At 31.0% G+C, this 23426-nt stretch overlaps 1 long non-coding RNA gene across 1 annotated transcript; it reads right to left on the bottom strand.

Annotated features, from left to right (window-relative positions):
- Window positions 1-83: 83 nt before the first annotated feature.
- LOC127732301 (uncharacterized) lies at window positions 84-23336 on the bottom strand. The gene is made up of 3 exons (XR_007996168.1): window positions 23301-23336; window positions 1192-1244; window positions 84-123 (listed from the first exon to the last, which is right to left on the bottom strand). It is a non-coding gene; the product is annotated as an uncharacterized LOC127732301 (long non-coding RNA).
- Between the last annotated feature and the right edge of the window lie 90 nt (window positions 23337-23426).

Raw genomic sequence — 23426 nt, 5'->3', positions numbered from 1 at the left:
TATTTAAATTGACTTAATAACTATTGTTTTATTTAAAGTTTTGATATTTCAAAGATATTTAGGGTTCGATGTACTTACAAAGTTCTTTGTTTTCCGACGACTCTCATCTTCAGATTCCGATTCCTGGAAAAGACATACATGCATCTCTATCAAGACGGTGCGTGAAAACTTTGGAAATAAATGATATGAAATAACCCCATTTCTATTGATCATCTGTAATATCTTTAACGGTACAAATCTTATTGCACCAGATGTGCATTTTGAAAAATAATGTCCCTTTGGTGAGGTTTGAGCCAAAAATATTTGGTAATCGAAAATCTGTTACGAACGTTTAAGAGATAACTTGATGCAGTTTAATAAAATAGTTTATTTTAAGGCAAACAGTAGACAATATAGTTTTACTTCAAAGAAATTCCCGATAGAGATGGTTTTTCTTTACTTATATTAAAAGGATATCTCTCTCCTGTTAACATTAAACAATATAGTGAAGTTTCTATTAAATATTGCAAATCTATTTTGGTTTAAAAAAATACGAAGGAGATAAATCACAAAACCCCTACAAATGAACTTTAAAGCTATATGTTTTATGACTTATCATTATATTAGTATGCAGAAGTTTGGTCACTTGTTCAAAAATTTTTCGCTCAATTTGTTTATTTAAAGAACTATTTTTTTTAATTATAATAACGATTTCATTTCTGTTTTTCTAAAAGACAAATCAATGTTGAATGTTAAATGTCACGTGGTGCGTCACTAAATTGTACAGATAAACATGTGATTACTAAGGATAGAGGCGTTATTTTTATTGTGCATTTATTTGTATATTTTAAGATAATGACAACATGTTAGGTCGTCGCTATGGAACTGAGTGTGCATATTATTATAGAAGACTTGACATCATCCCCGTTTTTTTGTAGGACTCGTGTTACTCAATCGTTACATTTGTATGCGGTGGTTGTCTTTTCGCCATAGTTAAAGTCGTATGTTTGTCTTCTGCTTGTAAGTTTGAATGTCCCTTTAGTATCGTCTGCTTCTCTGTTTAAACTACCATGGACATGAAGTATTCAGTTGTTGAACCAGCACGTACTTTTATACATTTCATTTCTGCTGTAACATTTAATTCGTCATGAGCTTTCTTGGAGTTTACAATAAAACATAAAAAAACGAATTTGAATAAAATGTTCACCATACCGATTTGGTAATCCAGTCTGTATCCGTCGAACCAGGCATTAATTCTATAACTTCTGAAACAAATCAAACCAAGACCTTAAAATGTAATTTTTCATTTAAGCCATGCGATGTTTTCTCTTCGACTTATACGAATTTTGACTGACACTTTGTTTCTCCCTATTTTTTCTTTTATTCATAATTGTGCCTTCTAAAAGATTTAAGCTATTATAACATTGATAAACTCACTTGCCTCTTAAACATATTGTTATGTTTAATGGATTATGTTCGAACATACTTTGGTTTACAATCATGACCCTTTAAAAATAGTTGTTGGCTAATTTTGCCAAAAATGTATCTGTTTCGATGTTATTTTAACAATGTATGATGTCAATAGCTATAGGTTGTTAAATGTATCTTATACTTTGGATAAACTCAATTATCACAGAAGAAAAACAAGTAGGCATAAAAAAAAAAACAAGAAGTAAAATAACAAAAATAACAAAAATAACGAACTCCAAGGGAAATTCAAATCGAAAAATCCCTTATCAAATGGCAAAATCAAAACAGCAAACACATCAAACGAATGGAAAACAACTGTCGTATTCCTGACTTGGTACAGGCATTTCCTTATGTCGAAACTTTTGGTTTAAACCTGGTTTATAGCTAGTTAAACCTCTCACTGACAGTCATATAAAATTCCATTATATTGATAACAATGTGTGTACAAAACAAACAGACACAATAGGTAAAAATGTCAAAAATAGGGGTACAGCAGTCAACATTGTGTTATATAATCTTAATCAATAAAAAAACAAACAAATATGTCAACAAAGAAAAACATGGCATATAGCCAATCATATAAGCAAAAATGAAAGATTGGAAATACAAAAAGGTCTACAGCACAACAACAAACGAACAAAAGAACAAACCAATTATAGAATAGAAACACATAAGAATGTTACTCTACGGAAGAAAATTTAAAAAAAAACAACAATAGATTGAATACATAGTTATCGATTGATACAGTGTAGCCTTTGAAAAATATTACATATTTTGATATAAAAAAAATTGAAATGTATAGGAATTTACACCAACATTTTGTATAAATATTGTTTTTTTCTTCTTTCCCTCCATATATCAAATTTTTTAACATTATGGACAAACTAAGATTATTTTTTTGACTAAACAACCGATAAGTTACATTAGATATTTCGGAAAACGTTATTTCGAAAATATGTCGTTTTTCTTTTGTATTTTTGTGCGAACCATTGGTGGTAATGCCTTATTTTAAACACTCGTCGGTAAATTCAATATTTAAGTAACTTACAATGAAGAAATATTAACTATTATTTCAATGATTGATCCACTATAACTGCATTTTTTTAATATTTAATTCCGAAGACTGGTTGAGCAGCCATACACCGTATATAAGCGAAGGTCTTACATTAGACATGTTAGAATAGAGAATGGAAACGCGGAATGCGTCAAAAAGACAACAACCCGACCAAATAGCATAAAACAGTCCAGGGCCCCCTATGGGTCATCAACGTAGCGCGAAAATCCCCAACCCGAGGGCGGGCTTCAGCTGATCCCTAAATTAACTTACTTATGAAATGGTCGACGCTTTTATATTTCTGAAAGTTAACAAGTCCGAACAAAAATTAATGTTACCTGACATCGTTACTGTTATGACTCATAGTAATCGTTGGATTAATTTACAACTAACAATTAACATCAACATCATTGCATATGACGTCCATTTGATGTATACTGATATATATATATTATCTGGCATATATATGTTGTCTTAAACAAGTCTAAATTGAAAACAACGTTCAAACCCATGATTGCGTTGGATAAAAACCGCAATTTTTATACGTGTGCATGCAAAACAAATTTCTTGATAGAGGGGTCTAAATACAGCACAAACAACATTTTCCAAAAGACCAAAAAAGTGAAAAGTATATTTTAACAAATCGCATTTGACTGACAGGTCGAACAACAGATTGTCTTAAACCCTGCTGTTGTCTTAAACATATATGTTGTCTTGGATATGTATATTTTTTCTTGGGTACATATATGTCTTGGATATATATGTTGTCTTGGATATACATGTTGTCTAGGATAAATATGTTGTCTAGAATGTATGATTTTTTACTAGTGTCTGCCTATGAACTAGCTTTCAGTAATTGAATACTCTTAGATTGGTACTTTGTTTCTTTATACAAATATTAAAATGAGGGATGTACAACCGCCAATCAAATAAGAAACTCATCAGAAAATAATGAAGTAGACGTTAGTAAGGGAATGATTGCCAATGAGACAACTATTTACAGGAGTTCAAATGAAGTTGATGTAAGCAATTGTAGGCAACCATACACTAGTAGCAATATTTGAGTCTGAAACGGTCATTTTGGTCTGATCAAGTCTTAATCGACTGGATTTACTGCTAGAGAAAAACGTCAAGACTTTTTCAGACTTTCAGACGCTGTCACGATATACCGTGTTAAGTCCGTTCAGTCATGTCAAGATAAACAAGACAGATTGTTCTTGCATCCGATTAAGACATGTTCAGATCAAATCAGACTAAAGGTAAAAATGCTGTTTAGACTTTTTAAGATCGTGTTCAGTCGTGTTAAGATTTTAAATATTCGGATGCAAAACGGGCGACACTTTCTCTGTGTTTATTAGGGGTTGTTTCCCTTTCGTGAATAAAATCGGAAAAGAATGGAGGGTATTCTTTTGTGGTCTTTTAATATTATGTTGTATGTCTATTAATTAAATAACGTTTGCAAAGTTGCAATTCATTTTTTTCCGATGTTATTTCACGTAAACATTTAATTGATTATATAAGAAAAGAATAATTGGTGTAACCGGAAAAGTGTGCAAGTCATAAAAACTTTGCAGTCGTGCTTTCTTGCATTAAGTAATTTAGTATTTACTCGTTCCGTCTGTAAAGATATAATGATTAGTAATAAATATCAGAAATGTTCTTAAACACATTTTCGTCTGTGATTTAAAATAATTGTTCTTACCCATATAAAATTAGTCAAGGAAAATATATTCTGAGTATCTTATCTACTTTATATTTTTCTAATTTTTGACAGATGACAGATGTTTGGTGAAAGTTATTTACATTTTAATATACGGATTATCTGAGCACTCAACCGAAACGGACTGTCAAACACTATCTTAATAATTATAAATACCCGTGCAACGCTGTGACTGTTTTATCCATGGAAGTTATGTGAAATATGTTGCCATGTTTTATCATATATAAGGATACACCGGATAAAATTATTACATTTACAAATTATACAACATTATTTCAAAATAAATGCAACAAGTATGCAAGCATATTTCAAAAATCTAGGTAACAGTTTATATTTAGTATAGGTACCTATAAAACCCGATTTTGATACTTCTCTGGCCTTTTTAAGCATCAAGTCTTTTTTAACAAGAACTAAAAAAAAAAAAAAAAAAAACTATATTATAGAAAAATTTAACATAGAATAAGTTATGAAACAATTATTAAAAAGAAAATGTACATAATTATACATCTAGTTTACGGTTTATATTTCTGTTTCGTAGCAGATTTGTTTTATATAGCACCCGTGCTACTTCTCATTTCAAAAACAAAATGTCAAAGTGGCTTGGTGCCTAAACGGCTTCATGGTGCTTCAAAAAACATATCCTTCTAATGATTAAAATTTAATAAATCTTCATTTATCAAGGCTAATGAACAATTTCCTAAACTGTAAAAAGAAAATTTGTAATAAAAAGTAATTATTTCAAGATTTGTCTCTTATATAATCAATCAATTGTCAACAAATTATATGTGACTTTTTGTCCAATCAAATTTGTAACTTTCTGTCCTGTGACTTTCTTTCCGCTGTCCGTTAAAAAGGACCTCCCGCACTCAGGGAGAGAAAACTGCCGAGACTACCAATGCTAATTGTTAGATAGAATAATAAGTACATCAGTCATTCTCAATTTTATATTTATATAATCAAAATATGAATGCTGGTGCTTAAAAAAATCTGTTTCAAATGTTTAATTTTAGGAATGCTCTGATTTCAAAACTTAAATCTTCCTCTGTTGCTTTCGATTGATATCATTTGCATATCATGTAATATTGTTCGCTGAACATTCAACTATCTTAGCCAAGCATGTGCACTTCGGAATGCAATCTATAGAAAAAAAAATAAACCAGTTTTAAATTATGTACATTGTGCGAGTGTCGTGTTCGACTTATAATCCTTTAATCTATAAAATAGTCATCAGTTACTATTAATACAATTATACTGTTGCATTTTTGACACTTTACTCAGAAAGATGTGAATATATTTTAATTTTCTTTCAACAAAATTTCCAACTTCAATTTGCTACTCGTCTACAAAAAAAAAACATTTATTGTTTCATTTTTGCCATCGAAATTCCTGATAGATATGTTTTTTTTTATCTATCTATCAGGTAAATATCAAAAATGAATCCAGAGTTTTTCAAGTACATTGACGGTTGTGAATTAAGGATTAGTTACTTTATATGGAAAACTCATTTACCTGAATGGTAATATTATCGTTAGTCTTTCTTTTAATAATTTGATAATTTTTCCTCTTTTGCAAATTATAGATAAAGAATAAAATGAAAATTTGTTTTCGATTGCATTCAGGCAGAGAGAAATATATATTTTTTTTTGTTTTATTTCAAATAATTACGGAAGATTTTTAGTACGGATATAAAACAAATCTTAATCTTTTCCAATTTGCAAATATAATTCGGTGGGTTTTTTTTTTTTTTGCACATGGTTGATGAAAATTGTATGATCTAACTTCTTTCAGAGGTCTGTTAAACCTTGAAAATATGACAATTCCGTGAATCACACGTTGCTACATAGAATTCTTGCAAAATTCAGAAACTTGCAGTACGGTTATATTTTATATTTTCTCCGTTGAAAAAGAAAGTGTTAAAATAAGAAGGTGTAAACATGAAAGGGGGAGGGTTGTTACACGACACGTTCTTCGCAATTTAATGTTGAACGAATAGAAGCTTTCTTACTTATTTCAAATATCGAATACACAATCAGATCTCTAACTTATCAATTTTTGCAGTAATTGTTTTATTGACAGGTTTCTGGAGGCAATTGATTGGACATCAGATTAATGTAGGCGTGGGAATGTATCACTTTTATCCAATCAGCTGTCTTATAAAACAAACCTGTATGCGATGATGCTTGAACATTGTCGGCATAGTTTTTTTTATAAAGAATTCTACATTAAAAGGATATTGTTGCTACTGTGGTCTTGTCATATAAAAATAGACAACGCTTATACCTATATATATATATATCTTCTACTGAGTATATTCATGGCTTGAGGGAAAGAAAGCAATTAATTAACTCGATAACCCTTTCAGTTTGTCATAAACTGATTGAAAAGTTGAGTTAAAAAATAAATCAAACGGAACTCAAACTGTGTGAGATGTGGGTTACACGTCAATATGACAGCAATCGAACGACAAAAACAACATAAGAACATCAAGAGGGCAACATATACATGTATAGTCTTCAACAAAAAAACAGGTGTTTACACAATATATCAAGTTCTAAATTGTCACGAGTTTCTATAAAATTGTGAATACATAAAACCAAAACAATTCAAGATCTGAATATAAAAATAAAAATAATAATTTGAAAGGTAACAATATTTTACTACTTCAAGGCATACATTTCCTTTTCTTTAACCCACAAGAGAATTAGCCATGGATTATATCGTCCGCATATTTTCCAAACGGTCGTGTAGATTGATGGCGTCATGTGTTAAAACAGAAGTAGGGTCACCCGAACCATACAGATTAAATGATTTTTTTAATTCAATATCTATAGTTGCAATCTAACTTGAGTATACATCTGCTAATTTAATGATAAAACATAGAAAATTATTTAGTTTTTTTTTAAGTAAAGAAAATGTTTGTCTCGAAAAAAATACCCTGGACTTATTTCGTACGACATGTACATAAATCAAATACTCTTTTTTTTTATTCAATAAGTTGAGTTTCAGTTTTTATTCGGGACAACATTTTATTTGATACGAAATTATCAATTTTGGAGTTGTTTCATTTATCAGTACAAAAAAAAGCACCAAAAAAACGTTTTATCGGCTTACTATGCAGCAACTAGAATGATTTAATGAGACCTGTTATGGTCAAGGTTGTATGAACAATATATTCTTTTACTAGTATAAATTGCAATGATTTTTACATGTAAACTAAAGAAATATTAGCAAAAATAAGTGCCTTGTATTTTTACAGAGATCGAACACAAATTCCCGCCACTATAAAAAATTCTTCATTTTCGTATTTGTAATTTTTATAGGACCAAATTCCCTTTTCTACAATTTAGCGCACAAGGTATATTTCGACAGCACGCTAGGCTATAATCTATTTTCCTACTTTATTTCTAAATTCTCCATTCAGGCTAAACGGAAAAAAAAAAAACAATATGAAATTTAATAAAATATTCTTGCATCGGAAACCTCGTGGAATAAAACATGTATATATACAGACCTTCTAAAATTCAAACTGACCTATTTTCCGTGCATTCATCGTGCATCGTCCGTTCTGCGTGCGTGCATCGTTCATTCATCGTGCATTCAACGTGCGTGCGCTCATCGTTCATCATTCTGTGTGTTTTCCATTCAACGTGCGCTCAACGTTCATTCATTCTTAATCGTGTTAAGTGCGTTCAACGTTCATTCATTCTCAATTGTGTTCAGTGCGCTCAACGTTCATTCATTCTTAATCGTGTAATGTGCACTCAACGTGTGTTAATTCTAAATCGGATGATATTCATTCAGTCTTTAGTGCATTTTGTAAGGTGACTTTACAGTCTTGTATAACCATAACTGATTGGAAAACTTTTTTTTTAATTGCGAGATACTCATTTTTTCATCTACTTGTACATGTGTATCATGATGTTATAGAAATGGGTTTACTATTATGTAACTTTATCTTAATTCAATTGCAATATATTTGAAACAGAAAATATCAAATCTCTTGTTCTCGATTTTGGGTTAAAACTTTACTTACGTCTATAATTGAGTCTGAAAATTAAACCCATTAGTGTAAGAATTATATCTTTAAGCTGAAAAATGTTTGTCTCTCAACGGGATTTGAACTCACATCTTTGATACACTGCAGCACCAATCGCAATATGCATGCATATATATATATATTGGACATCTTATTAATAACGTTCAACTTGAGTCATTTTTCCAATGTTGAACTATGCTAGATTAAAATTCTGAACGCTTATTTGGCAAATTCATATTCTACTTAGATATTTTCAATCATTTAGGTTTTGATAAATACCATGAAAGATATCAGATTTGTCCTAGTTCCTGGTGGTCACATGCATGTACATGAGGGTATTTCATCAAGAATATACAATATACAAGGTTGTCGGTGAATGTGGATTGCGGATTAAGAAGTTGGATGTCAAACTTGAATAAACAAACTGAGGCAAAATTAACACGGATATGTATTTTCTCTTTAGCAACTTTTTTATTCTCTGTTCTTTATTTTAATTTAAACTAAGCTAGATACGTTTTGTGGCATATAAAATAAAATGTAGTACGTTAGGTCTTGTGTGTTTCCTAACCTTAGGATCGCTGTGGCTTTATAGCTCAAAACGGTATTATTTGTTTTACCTGAGAATTTGATGGTTCTTTCTTCTTGATTTCATAATGAGAATAAATTCAGAAATCTGGAGTGAATTCGGAACACTTTACATTGGTTAAATAATGAAATGTATGATTCAGAAATTTACACAAGTCTAAATTCGGTTTTGACGCCCGGGGACACTGTCGTTTACAGTTAAGACGAAAATCTACACATGCATGTATGTTCTTATAAAAAAAGAAGATGTGGTATGATTGCCAATGTTCATAATAATATCATGATTAATGTTCTCCCCTTATAATCCATCTAACAGTTGTCAATGGACGTTAAACAACCAACTATTAATTCATTCATCTTATCCATTTAGGTTTGCGATAATTTGTATATCAACTACATGAAACAACTGCAGATTTACACTATAATTAGGAGGCCGAAATTATTGCACACATAAACCACTCATTCACATCCCTACGTCTTGATCCCCTCACAAAACAACACTTTAAGCACGATTGCCTTTATATACATGTAACTGCTTATACATCCTCTTGATTGAACTTACTTGAATAGTTGTCTCATTGGCACTTATACCACATCTCCTTATTTTTACATAAGAGCTAAATTCATCAAAGGCCAACTTAGTCTGAGGGAGCTAAAACCTTCATTTCTTAATATTTTTTTCTAAATTTATATACTGACAATTTACGAAATGTTTGTTATATATTTTTGTTTGTAACATAAGCATCAAAATATATCAGCTATGAAGATTTTTATACTCTTAAATAAACTCATATTTTCCTCGGGCAATATCCGCAGTAATAACAATTAATACTTTAGTACAATAAAAACCATTATCAGGAAATCGGTATGAAAAGTGTTTGCAATTATTGAAATCAAGTAAAAAGAAGTGTATATATATATATGTATCAGTCGGAGGTGCAATGGGGACCCTGAAGTCTGATTGTCACGCTGAAGTTAGATGGTCTGCGCCGAAGTGCATTGGGCCGTCCGATGGTGTGCGATGGTCTGTATGACCTGAGACTACTAAAACACATATAGCAGTCTCAGATATGACGCGTGAAAGCTAGATTAAAATCTACAGATGTGCAGTATATTTGTTTCAAATTCAGTACATACATTTGCATTCACTAGTGTTATTGTCTATGTATCTATTAGTTACAGTTGCGTACTAAATGAGAGATCGTCCTCTTTGATTTTCTGGATGTGGAAATAATTCTGCGTTAACATTTTCTTTAACTTGTTCCTCTCATTGAGATCCTCGTTTACCGTTATATTATAATAAGAAGAGTCTGTGGACCCGTATGTGTTTAGGGAATGCGTTTATTTCACGGTTCAAAGTCCTACATGCGTATATAGAATTTTACTCAGAACTCTGAAAGTTGATACCAGCACAGGTTATGCTTAAACCTCTTAATTCTAGATGTCAGATAACTTACTTGTGTTTGTGTTGGATTGCTGTCTGATTGACGCATACCCGCCATTTTAGTTTTTCATTTTTTGTTTAGGGGTGCATCCAGTTGCACCTTTTCATTCAAAATATATTAACGTGACGTAACCTTTAAAGATTCGTTACTTCAATATTTTAATTTTTTTAGGGAAAACGAAACATCTTTTCGCATGTCGCACTTTGGGTAATTGTTAACCTTGCTCTCTTTGGCAAATACGGCCTTGAATTTCAATTTTGATATAAATTTAAAAAAAGCCACAAACTGATTACTAAATGGATATTTTTTAAAACCCCAAAAAGCTAGGTAATACCATTCTTTTGATATAGGTTCCAAAATCAGCACGTTTTAGAGATTTTTTGAAAATACAATGGTTTTGTGCATTGTTCTAACCTAAAACATGAACAAATATAACTAAATAAACTAAAAATAAAATAAACAAATGTATTCTTGTCAGATCAAAATACCTTTAACATGCCAGTGCATTGATACAGATTATATTCTACTGAATTTTCTATATCGATAATATAACATTCGTTAGTATTACGTAATAAATATATAAATCCTGTGTCAGGTGAAAAGTGACAACGGGTGGTATGTATACTAAAATGTTTATCGTCTTCCCTTATACACGAGGGTGTGGATGGGGGTTTACAGAATAGAGAATAGTTGACAAAAATATAAAGAATAGAGAAAATGACCAAACAAATAAAAAATGGAGAATGAAGAGGTACTAAAATATAAGGAATAAAGAATAATGGGCAAAAGTATACAGAATAGAGAAAAATGGCATGAAAATAATAGAAAACAGAAATAATGAATCCCTCTCCAGACCCTCATAGTCTGACATTAAGCTTTAGGGCAGTTATGGGCATACGATACAGTTTTGATCTCACGATGATTTTTTTTTACGAAAGTTTGCATTCAAGCTATTTCTAACCAAATCAATTTGAATATGAAATAAAAAGTATACCTTCATGTAAATAATAGAATACAGAAATAATGAACCCCTCTCCAGACCCTCATAATCTGCCGATGACATTAAGCTTTAGGGCAATTATGGGCATACGATAGTTTTGATCCCACGGTGATTTTTTTTTACGAAAGTTTGCATTCAAGCGATTTCTTACCCAATCAATTTGAATATGAAATAAAAAGCATATCTTCGTGTGCAAGATTTAAAAGATAAATGGGTTCGAAATTTTCAACATTTACTTAAAATTTCGGTTTCTTGGACATTTCTGTCCTTTGAACAGACATCCTTAACTTTTTTGTTTCAAAAGATAAACATATGCAGATTTCGGTAAAGAGATTTGAAATATCTTCGTTACAAAATAAGCCTCTACATTTGTGTTACAATTCTTTGTTAATAATTCATTTTTATGAAAAGAAATTGATTTTAGAAAAAAAAACGGCATTTTTTTATGTATATTTATGTAGTTTAAATAAGAAAAACGTCGGTGATTTCTTCATAAAAGTTGGAACGAATCATCTTCATACAGTATAAGTGTCTACAAAAAGAACGAATTCTACAATATATAAAATTCTGTCAAAAATCAAACATTATTAAGGTTATCCTTAAAAGTGATGAGAATAATAACATACTTATTGAATTTCATCCAATTAAATTTTAATGCAAAAAGTTCTGAGAGAGAGTTTAATGTCTGATCTGACTATTAAGATTAATTCAGCGAATTGTTTTTGTCTGCAAAAACATCATAGAGAGAGAGCGAAAGAGAATGACAACCACTTAAATGTTTATTATTTAAAGAAAGACTCCATGTAATAGAAATAAAACGATTAATTATTTTACACTTTAAATTTCGATTCTCGAAAATTCGTCCGAAGAGATTTCTTTATATTGAATTTGTCATTGTTTTAAATAGTTCCCATTTAGTTATATGCAATTATCTAGGGACCGTCGGGTTGGGTTTTATCTTTCCAATTAAAAACGCATGTTTTAAACTCCCGGTTACGCTTGACCACAGAGATAACGCGTATTCGTTGATAAACATACTTACCGTGTCGACAACATCGGCGCGTGCCAACTAGTTAAATAGTTATTTGATTTTATATATAGTATATCAAGTACGGAAATGACATTATGTAGCAGTATATCATATTTAATAAGTAATAATTCACAATGCCATGACATGATACAATTTAGATTGAACAAATTCTTGTTCAGATCCAGGGACACAGATGTTCAAATTCTGAAATAATATAAAATGAAATGGCCATTTAAGACGTTTTGTTAATCTAAGAGGGTTTTCTTTTGTCTTTTAGTATTTTCTATATAAAAATACAAAAAAAAGCACTAAGTTTTATAATATGAATTTTTAAAAAGTATTATCTGCAATGTTGCATCCACAATGCACGCTTATATATATATATATTTCTTTTCTTCTAAGTTCTTCTTTTATGTTTACTGCTACCATGGAAGTATTATATTGACAAGAACTCCAACGAAAAATTAGCACATTCCCATCCCACTGATTTCTTTGAGAAAATAAAAGGTTCCGACTCAGTTTGTCAAGTACGTGATAACTCCTTTGTGGGGTATCTGTGATGCCGCCTTCGCCTGTTCTTTTAACTGAAGCTGGTCTTATCACGTGATTTGGTATCGATTGTCTTATCTACCTACCAATGTAAATAAACACGGAAACTCCCGTGGTTATTTGTGAATCGCCACATGAATAACAACACATGTTTCCGTTTCATAAATGAAGAACAAAGCTGAAAAGATCGAAAAAATCGGTCCATATTTAACAGAATGACATAAGAAAATTAACTGCATTCGGAAAGAGGGCAAGCTTATTTTTAGTTTTGTTGAGTATGTTTTAATCATTGGAACTTGGAAATCGGGAAATCTCCGATTATGAAAATTACTTGATTCTGAAGTAGTGCTTTTGCAGAAAATAATGTGATGCTCGTGTAGTGAGCCGGATGGTGCCTGATAACTCAAATTTTAAGTTAAAGATTGTAAACTTTTATCGAGTGTAACACAAATATTTATGGTTTTCTCTATCGTAAAATGTTATTAACTTATTTATCAAATATGTTTTAAAGACTAAAAGAGGTTAATAATTACACGCATGTGATGACCTCTACATAGCAATATCAGGTTACGAGACATGCAGATGAATTGTTACACCTTTTATAATCAATCCGAAGTTGTAAACAACCTTAAACATTCAACCTAGTTATATTTGTAATTCACATGGTCGGCAAATGTCATTTCCTTGACAATTAAGTACACATCCGGTTATTTCGGTATGTTCCGTAATTACGATCATTCACGAGGTTCCAAAAATTTGATCGGAACCCATGCATCCATAAGACATGTCGAGTTAATTAACAGATACTTAACGATTTTGCGGCATCGCACTATAAACGTTTGAAGTCCGCTTGTTGGAGTTCCTGTCAATATAATACTTCCATGCTGCTACTTATTTATATTTCCAAACATTTTGATAAATCAACGAATGGTTTAAATGTATAAATGTTATAAAGTTATTATTTTTTTTTGGCAACACAATATATTTTGTAACTAATTGATTATTCAATCTTTAAACACGTAAATGCATGCATAGAAGGCTTCCCTTAGATATGTGTTAGGTGATTCATGATTGATGTTTGCGTAATGTCCAGTAGCAAATATTTCATACATTTTTGGACGAAAACAAATGATCAAAAAATAGGTAAGGTTACAAATAAAGGGGGGAGGGGGAACTCCCTTTTTTGACCGTCACGATATGGCACAATAGTGCTGAAAGTAGCGTTAAACACCAACAATCAATCAATCAGTATTATCTTACCAATGTATCAAGATTGTTTTGTAACAAACGAAAAGTTTTCTGTTTTTAATAACACCACTGGGCTTCCACTTGAAATTCCCACGGAAATTTATGGTCTTTACTTTAGTCTTGTGTTGTCATCCGTATCAATACAGAGTTAATCTAAATTGCAAATTGGAAGTGAGATTCAAAAACGTCTCGGATAAGTGAATGATGTATCTATGCCAGAACAGTAGTATTAAATATACAATATTAATATTGCACACAATTTTGTATACGTATTTCTAAAATAACGAAAAGGCTTCATAAGCATATGCGTGCCTAAGTTGTATGATATTGTTGGAATATATTTCTATTTTGAAAATCGTATGAATGTGATCTGTGTTAAATCTGGTGATGAATCAGTGGTCAGGGATTGTGACAGTGATCTTCCGTGTGAATTGGATTTGCAAATTTAAAAATAGTGTATTTGTTAATTCCTGTTCTCTAAGATGCCGTATTTTGTAAGGAATTAGCATCTGTCAGATGAAATGTTACATTTGTACCATTACGCTGTTTTAAAGTGTCCGAATCACTTGCAAAGGATGAAAAGATGAATTGAGGACTAGATTTGATTTAAAAATCTTCTTTTTGAGACCTTTATGTTTAATGCGATTTCATGTATGGACTACTAGCCAAAATGATTGCATGCATCCGTCCGTTTGGAACAAATCTTAACTTAAGTAGCTTGATGCATACGGGTCCCCTAACCCCCCCCCCCCCCCCCCATTTTCTTAAAACTCCTGATAGAGTTGAAGATTATAAATAGATAGCTTACATATGCAACTTTTCTTTCAAAAAAAATACAAAAAATACATTCTTGTCCAGATGTATATGTCGGCAGCTAGGAGCTTATTCTCAATGTTTTGAATCTGAGCTATTCAGAAAGCTATTATAGTTCTTATTTTAGTTTTAAATACTTTATGAATGCTCCGCAAAGATAAAGCAAAATTTGCATTTAATACGAAATTTGATTAAGCGTGTTGCATTCGAAGTGATCAGACTACCGCTAGGCCATTTCAACTCAATATATAAAATATCCTTGCATCGGTAAAACTATGAATCGGCTTTGACCAAACTATAAGAATTTAAGGCTGCTCTGCTTTTACAATAATTGTTTACACTCTGCATGTTATCATTTCACTGAATATCAAGTAATATTTGTTGATGGACGGTTGATGAGTCACAGAAAAGACATGAAACAAGTAAACTGTTAACATCAAAATGATTTTTTTTTATCAGTTTCACTATATACCTACGGGATATCATACATTCTATATAAGGGTTTCTACGTGGTAACTTTCCCCCGGGTTAATGCACGGTATTGTGAATTTTTATTCACAATTGAATTTATAGAATTAACTTTTTTAAGATTCATTTTCCTATGTATCAAGATCAGTGGCGGATCCAGGATTTAGGAAAGTGAGAGCGAAGTATGGAATCTTTTGCCGAGCGTAGCGAGGCGAAAAAAATTTTGACCTTTTTTTGGCTAAAAAACATAAAATAAGTGTAAAATGCACTAATTCAACGGCTCCTGATGTGGGCATGTATATTCTTACAGTTAAAGTGTAAGGGTTAGACATTTTTGATGCCGTATTCTCCCCATTAAATGTCTATCATAAAATGATTGGATGGATCCAAAGCTATGTACCAATATATTTGATGTGAGATTTGTCAGTAAAAAATGGACATGGAAAAATTATCGTTTGTTGTTTGGTTAGTTAGAATAACCTCACAGATTTCTTGTTGTAAACAAGATATACAGACATTCAATGAAATTTACAATACAAACGACACAAAGAAAGACAAAAAAGCAATTTTTATCCCAAACGCCCTCTACGCCCCCCTCTGGATCCGCCACTAACAGATAGCTTTCTATTACCAGTTTTATGGCATTGCAACACCACTGCATGGGCATCCAATTAAAATTTAAATATTTATTTTATTACATAAGTGTTGTCATCCGTATCAATAAATTGTTAATCAAAATTTGAAGTGAGTATTAATAACGTCTAGGATAAGTGTTGGATTTGTCTGTTGATATGAATACACAAAATTTAGCTAAATTTGTATTATCTAAATTAATGAAAAGGCCAGCTAGTGTGTGTTTAAAATGATATTGTTGGAATGGATTTATAGCATGAAAATTGTTTGTGACAGAGATTTTCCGTTGACTTGGACTGCGAATTTGAAAATAATATATTTTTCAATTCACATTCTACAAGATGACATATTTTGTAAGTACTTTAACCTTTTATTCTAATTATGGTATCTTTGAGATGACCTGTTACTAACAACTGTCACGTGTACATGTTCAAGGCGCGTGCCGCTGAAATAGGTCACCTTTCAAGTTTGAAAATATGTGAATAGGTCGGGAAAACTATCAGAAATATATATGATAAAATCAGTTAAGTTGCCACAACTTCTTTGGTAAACGTTCTTGCTGTTCCCGGGTGTGTTTTAATCGAAAAATATTCTCTTTTTTGACACTATTGTATTCCACCCTTACATTGCACACCACATAAAACCTAAACATTCCAAATGCAGTGACTTGTAAATTAAATGATGAAAAATTGAATTGCGTATAAGAATAAGAATAAGAATAAGAATAAGAATAAGAATATTTCATTTCCAATTAAAGGGCCCTATAAAGAGCTTTCATCACATTACATACAATGAAATTGAGAATGGAAATGGGGAATGTGTCAAAGAGACAACAACCCGACCATAGAACAGACAACAGCAGAAGGTCACCAACAGGTCTTCAATAGTACATAAGATTAGACATAAATTAGAGACATATAAGAAAACAACACCGTTTAATACTATTAAAAATGCTATAAAAGGCCAGGACAGAACCAGATAATACAATTCACAACTTTGAAATATACCATTCAAAATCATATACCACTCAAAATATGTGTATTTGTGGCTAATTTGCATTTATTATCTTTGAACTTCTCCTTCTCTCAAGATTTTTAGATAAATACTTTCCCAAACATTTATACATATTTAAATTTTCTTGTGTAAATAGCCATGAAGACTTTGAAAACTTGTCTAAAGATTGAAAATTATTACAAGTTAGAGAAATTTCAGTAAAAAACTCATTTCTGTTATCAACATATAGTGGACATTCAGTCACAAAGTGTATCTCATCTTCAACTTTATTTAATGTACAGTATAAACATTTTCTAGACTTGTTAACATTTTCTAAGTATATATAGTATAGATTTGATTTGGCAATCTTCGTTTAAAGACCTTTGTGATTTATGCAATTTCATTTGTGGATTACTAGCATAAAGAATTACATGCACTTTATAAATAAATGACATATTTTCTACATTAAAATAAAATTGAGAATGGAAATTAAAAGCCTATTTCAAAAACATAAAAAGGATTTTTATTTGTAACTTTAAAAATCCTCGAAAAAAACTTTGTAATTGAAAGTTTCTTTAATATATTCTACACGTATACGGAAGAGTGTTCATACCAATTGTGTTCGCTTAATACCGAACCCGCGTAACCTTAAAAATTAAGACATTACACGATCAAAACATTAAAATTTTGTTTATTACAGATATTTTATAATATCCACAGTTGAATGCACAATGTCCCTATCCAAGAGAACCGTCTACTATTAGAGGAGGGACGACAGCCTAGATGTCGTGTGCAAAAATTAATAATCACTTGGTACGATTTCAGCTTGCGTTTTGCAATTTTAAATAGTATAGATCGATGTGTACGTGTTTTAAAATCAAATAAACTCTACTGCATTCCTGGAAAATATAGCAAGTTTCACATAAAAACCTTCATTGATGATCGAAAATCACTTTGATATATATATGTAAAAATAATGTATTTGTTACTTCTTTTTGGTAAATTGTATCTTTGAAGATCATATTCCGTAATGACCGGAATTCTATTCGATGTCTATAAAAATACCAGGCAAAAGGTTTTGTTAATATTTCGTTAGATAGCCAGTAGAAATCATTGAAATTTATAACAATTAAAGAATATTGTTCATACACACAAAAAGCATTATTATGTCTGCATCCGTTGCTGCATACTTACGACGCTAAAAACGACGATTTTCAAGTAAAATGTCCAAATATATTTGTCAAATACGTGAGAAAATACGTAACATTAGGACACAAAAACTTTTTGTTTGTGTATTTTGATTAAATTCAAGATAAAATAAACACCTGAACAAGCATGTATAATAAAAAAGCTTATTTAAAAATTAGTGTTATTTGTGTATTGGTCGACTTCGTTCTCTAGTTCTCGTTTGTGTTTTTTTTTTTTGTACAGATAAATGAAGAATGAGTACAATATATCTGATTTTGTAACAAATACAGTTTGGTACGAAATAAAAGCTTAAAACCAATCAAACTATTCTAGTAATCTCTCCTTGCCGTATGAAATAAACCCTTGAGGAAAGCAGTTAAATATGGGGATAAGTATGACAAGTACGTGTATTCCCGACAAATAATGACAATTACCAAATTCGTTTATTACGTGAACATGAATGTATATTGTATAACCATTACATCTGTTTATAAATGTACAATTTCCTTTCGTATTTATTGACACGTGCATTGTGAAGTTAATTTAATTTGAATAATTAAATAAATAAAGTTTGACGAATACGAATACATACGAATACTTTATTTCTCATAAAACTACAATTACATAGTTATAGAGAACATACATAAATATAACTATAAGGTACAATTATTACATGCATGTGCGAACAATACAAATGAAATTAACTTGGAGGACTGACTTTCACATTTATAACTTTGATAAATTTACATAGTTTTTCTAATATCACAATATTTGATGAATTAAACAGTTGCTCAAAGGAGTAGGTCCAGTAAGACCCCTTTTTGGCCCCAAAATATAGCAGTTTTTCAAAATTGTTAAAATGTAAATTTTTAGCTATTTATTGGAAAGAAGAATACTTCTGCTACATAAATATGGGCAGTATTTGACAATACAATGCATATATATCGGGTATTAGCATCATTAAGTCATGCTAAATTACTGAAATCTTCACAATTTTAGTATTTGAGTTAAATTTTAGACGATTTCCGTCTTAAATGGAAGTGTGCCGCATTTGTGTTCATTCTTAATATTTAAATGCAAGTTGTATTTGATGATAATACATAACATATATAAAGGTTGAGAGTGAACACGGATGCGGCCACTTTCATTTTTGACAAAAACCATCTGAAAAGTGACATATTATGGCATACTTGATAGATTTTTCATATTTAAGCTTGAATCTGAGCTTCTGTAATGATAAAATCAGTTCAAATCTGTCACATAAACTAATTGAATCGACTGAAGTAGACACTTAAGTGTTTAAAAAGTGACCAAAATCTTTCATCAGATGAACTTGAAATTTGAGGCCAAAATCGACCCTTACCGGACCTACTGCTTTATAGGTATTAGGGTTTGACAAACAGTATTTGGGTAAAAATTTCTTTCTTTCCAACTTAAATGTTCCACAATTCATAATGTAATGGTACTCGTCACCAATGCCGTTTGAGTCACAGAGACGGCAGATTCTGTCTTCTCTCGGTAAACCCTGCCACCTTCCTGACTCAATCGGCAAGTGGTGACTTCCACATCTATATTTGCAAAATGTATGAATAAATTTGAAAGGCAAAGAAGAAAAATATTTTTCAATTACATGACAAATAATTGTACATAAAGTATTTTTTGGTAATATTAATATTTAGGCTCTTTCTGTCAGTAAACGAGTCCGGCTAAACAAAAGACAGATAATACAAAACTGCCTGTATGACATTATTAGTAATAACACGGGCTCCGCTTGTAAAAACCGTGTGATAGTGGTTTTAGTTCGTAACATAAGTCCACGTTGGTAGTCAGGGACTGTTTTACAACGGGAACGGTGAAATCGATGACATCCAAAACCTGTGATTTTAAAAACTTGGAACAAATATAGGAATCTAAGCCCTGCAATCAGCCAATTATTGTACAACTAAATAAAGTCTTTGACTTATTTTTACCTATAATAATGGTTTACTTTTACAAATTGTGACTTTGATGGAGAGTTGTCTCATAGGCACTCATACCACATCTTCTTATATCTAGCTATACTGTTACTTCGCTTCCATATTGAGCAAACGGCAGTGTGAATATTTTGTGTGTGTGTGACACATACTTATCAGCCTTTGGTAGTTGTTGGTGTAAATAATACAGGTTATAATCTTCCAAATTTCTTTCTTTATATTTTAAGCATCAAATAAAAAGTAGTACATGTTTGAAAATTTAGGTGATGAAATTTAAGGTAAAGTATTGATTTAGTCAAAATTAAAAGGATAAAACACTTGTATGATTGAAGCTTTCAAACTAAATTGTAGACCCCAACCTGCAACATAGAATGGTTCATATTTTGAGTTAGAGCTGTTAGACTGCTCTATAATTTCGGTACGTCAAAACACTGCTAAGGAGTCCTTAATGCACTATAAGGACGTATACTATGCCACTAAGGACTAGAAGGGGTGCTGTTACATGTATTATGTTTACATATTAAGTTAGAGATTGATATTTTGATATTTTGATATAATTTGTCTCAAAAGTAGTACACTGCACTGTGAGCATCTTTTTTGAGATAGAGCACGCGCGATTTTAGTATTTAAAAAAAGATGCTATACGAAATAACTAGGATCAGTTCATTTGTACTCGCTACACAAAAGGAGAAAAGATTGGTGCGCCTCTCTTTTTGTCCAGTTACCAAAGTTCGTAAAATAAAATTATATTTTCCGACAATGCACATATATATTGTATATGTTATTCCAACACTTACATTTTTCTTATTCTTTTAATTGTGTGGCTATTTAATGACCATTTTTATTTAAAGCCTGGATTTTCATCCTTCATTCTTAAGTACGTTTGAATTTCTACATATCTCTATCACACTTAATTAATAAAAGTTTTGTGTTAAACGTCAATGACAATGCAACCAATCCACACAAAAAATGACATCTAGAGGACACATAGAGATCTTTCGTCTGGCAGCACGTATAAACCACAGTTATCGTAAATTATATAAAAGTACAAAATCGAAATATAAAAAAAAAAAAACATTATTTTTTTTAAGACAAAACAGAGAAAAGAACTGATAGGAGCGGGTGATCCATGCGTCTATATATAGCTAGCTCCCGTTATGTTTCGATTTATTCAAAATTCATGTTAATTAAATATAAGTTACTTTTAAATATTATACCACATGAAACCTACACTGGTGGGTTCCATGTCATAAACCCACAGTTCGTCCTGAACATGCATGAAATATTTGCCACTGGACTTTAAGCAACCAACAATCAATCACAATTCACAACTTATAGTATATATAGTTGTGAAATACAAAATGTATGTATAGTGATACAATTTTGCCAAATAAATAGAATACAAATACACACCACTTTATATAACTGACACAAATTAAAGGAATACTCTCTAAACTATATAAGTAGAGAAGCGAAAAGTTTCTTTTGAATACTAAACAAACTTCCGAACTGTACATGTTTTTTTAATGGTTTGCCATGCAGCGCTCAAATATTTTGCATTATCTTTTGGTATAGTGTTTAGAAATATATAATATTGTAAGAACCTTAAACTACACATACTAAGCTATAATAGATTCAGATTCATTATTTTATTGAATATAAAACATAGCATATATTAAAACTGACGGTCAAACATCAACAGCTTAAATACTAATACGTATACATAAATTCATTAATTCTTTATTAACTTTTAGCCCTACGGCACCTTTTTATTAAGAATCATGAGTGTAATTGTAAAATAGTCATGTACTTTCTTACGTTATGGATCATTGATTTTGTTACCTGTTGACCCGGTTGATTACTAGCACGTGCCATTGAACTCAATCATTTGAACTAAAACGGAAAATTTTAAATTTACGCCATACACTAAGTACTATATATATATATATATATATTATATGGGTTAGAAAATAAATATAAGGATACATTGTTTGAATGAAAATCTTTATACGGTGGTACTTTATTTATAGTTTAGCACTGTCTCGACACAGACTGAATGCAGTATCATGATCAGCTTCATGTACTATGGCGACCTTGGTGGTGTTTAGACGCACCACTATGTAAAATAAATTATTGTTTAATAATATAAAATTATATTGTACAGTACAAAGCTATGGCAATAAAAGCTTTTCCAAGTTTAATAGAGTAACTCGCATGAAAATTAAAAAAAAAACAGCTCCAACGGTAATAGTAAACTAGGACATATCAACAGAAAACGAATTAAACCAACTGACATAAAACAAAAATACGCATGTGTTAATTTTCAAATACGAAAAACATTTTCACACAGGGTTCACAACATTTTTAGGTTAAATGTATGGCAATCGTTTTTGTAAGTATACAATTAACATCCGTCCTTGCATTTAATAAGTATATACATAAATAAACTAACATTTATTAAAAAAATAAGCAACATATATAGATGAATAATTTATTAGTTCCTCAACAAAACAACAACAGAAATAAAGAATCTACAGAGGATTTAATCTTTAATTACTTTTTATTTATTCGAGAGATATACTTTAAATTCTAATAAATATATATATATTAATCTAAAATGCATTATCAAGCAGAAGGGGCGTAACTCGTAGTATCATACCGGCATACTTAACGGATCTAAACATGGTCTGACAATTTTGAACTTTATTTTGAGATTTGGTCTGTTTTGGTCTGACACCGTCGTAACGGATCTTAACAGCTTGCTAGAAGATTCAGTCTTGTTTATCTTAACATGCCTTAACGGACTGATTTACCTAATGAGACTATCGATCGGAACGGCGTCTTAAAGTTCTTAAAAGTCTTGACGTTTTTCTCTAGCGGTAAATCCAGTCGATTAAGATATGATCAGACCAAAATTACCGTTTCAGACTGAAATCGTGCTACTAGTGATACGGACTTCTACACTAAGTATTTTTTTTTAACTTTTTAAACTGTGTATCGATATGAGTCAGGTCCTTTATAAAATATGTTTTTTAGGGGGACGGGGCTTTTATTATTTTATCGATAGTTGCTTTATTCATACCATTTACTTTTATTTCAGTTTATATACAACTAACCAGCCATCACGCTGAAACTTCTAAGTCGAATTTTGCTTCAAACTTTTCTTTATATAACCTATAAGATACCAATATAGGACAATTTCTAGTGAATAATCATAAATACATTCCAAAGCCAAATATGAT

This window comes from Mytilus californianus, unplaced genomic scaffold (assembly GCF_021869535.1).
Source record: "Mytilus californianus isolate M0D057914Y unplaced genomic scaffold, xbMytCali1.0.p SCAF_23, whole genome shotgun sequence".
NCBI classification, from domain to species: Eukaryota; Metazoa; Mollusca; class Bivalvia; order Mytilida; family Mytilidae; genus Mytilus; species Mytilus californianus.
Note: the sequence above shows the minus strand (reverse complement) of the source record. Positions and strands in the feature narration are given on the sequence as shown.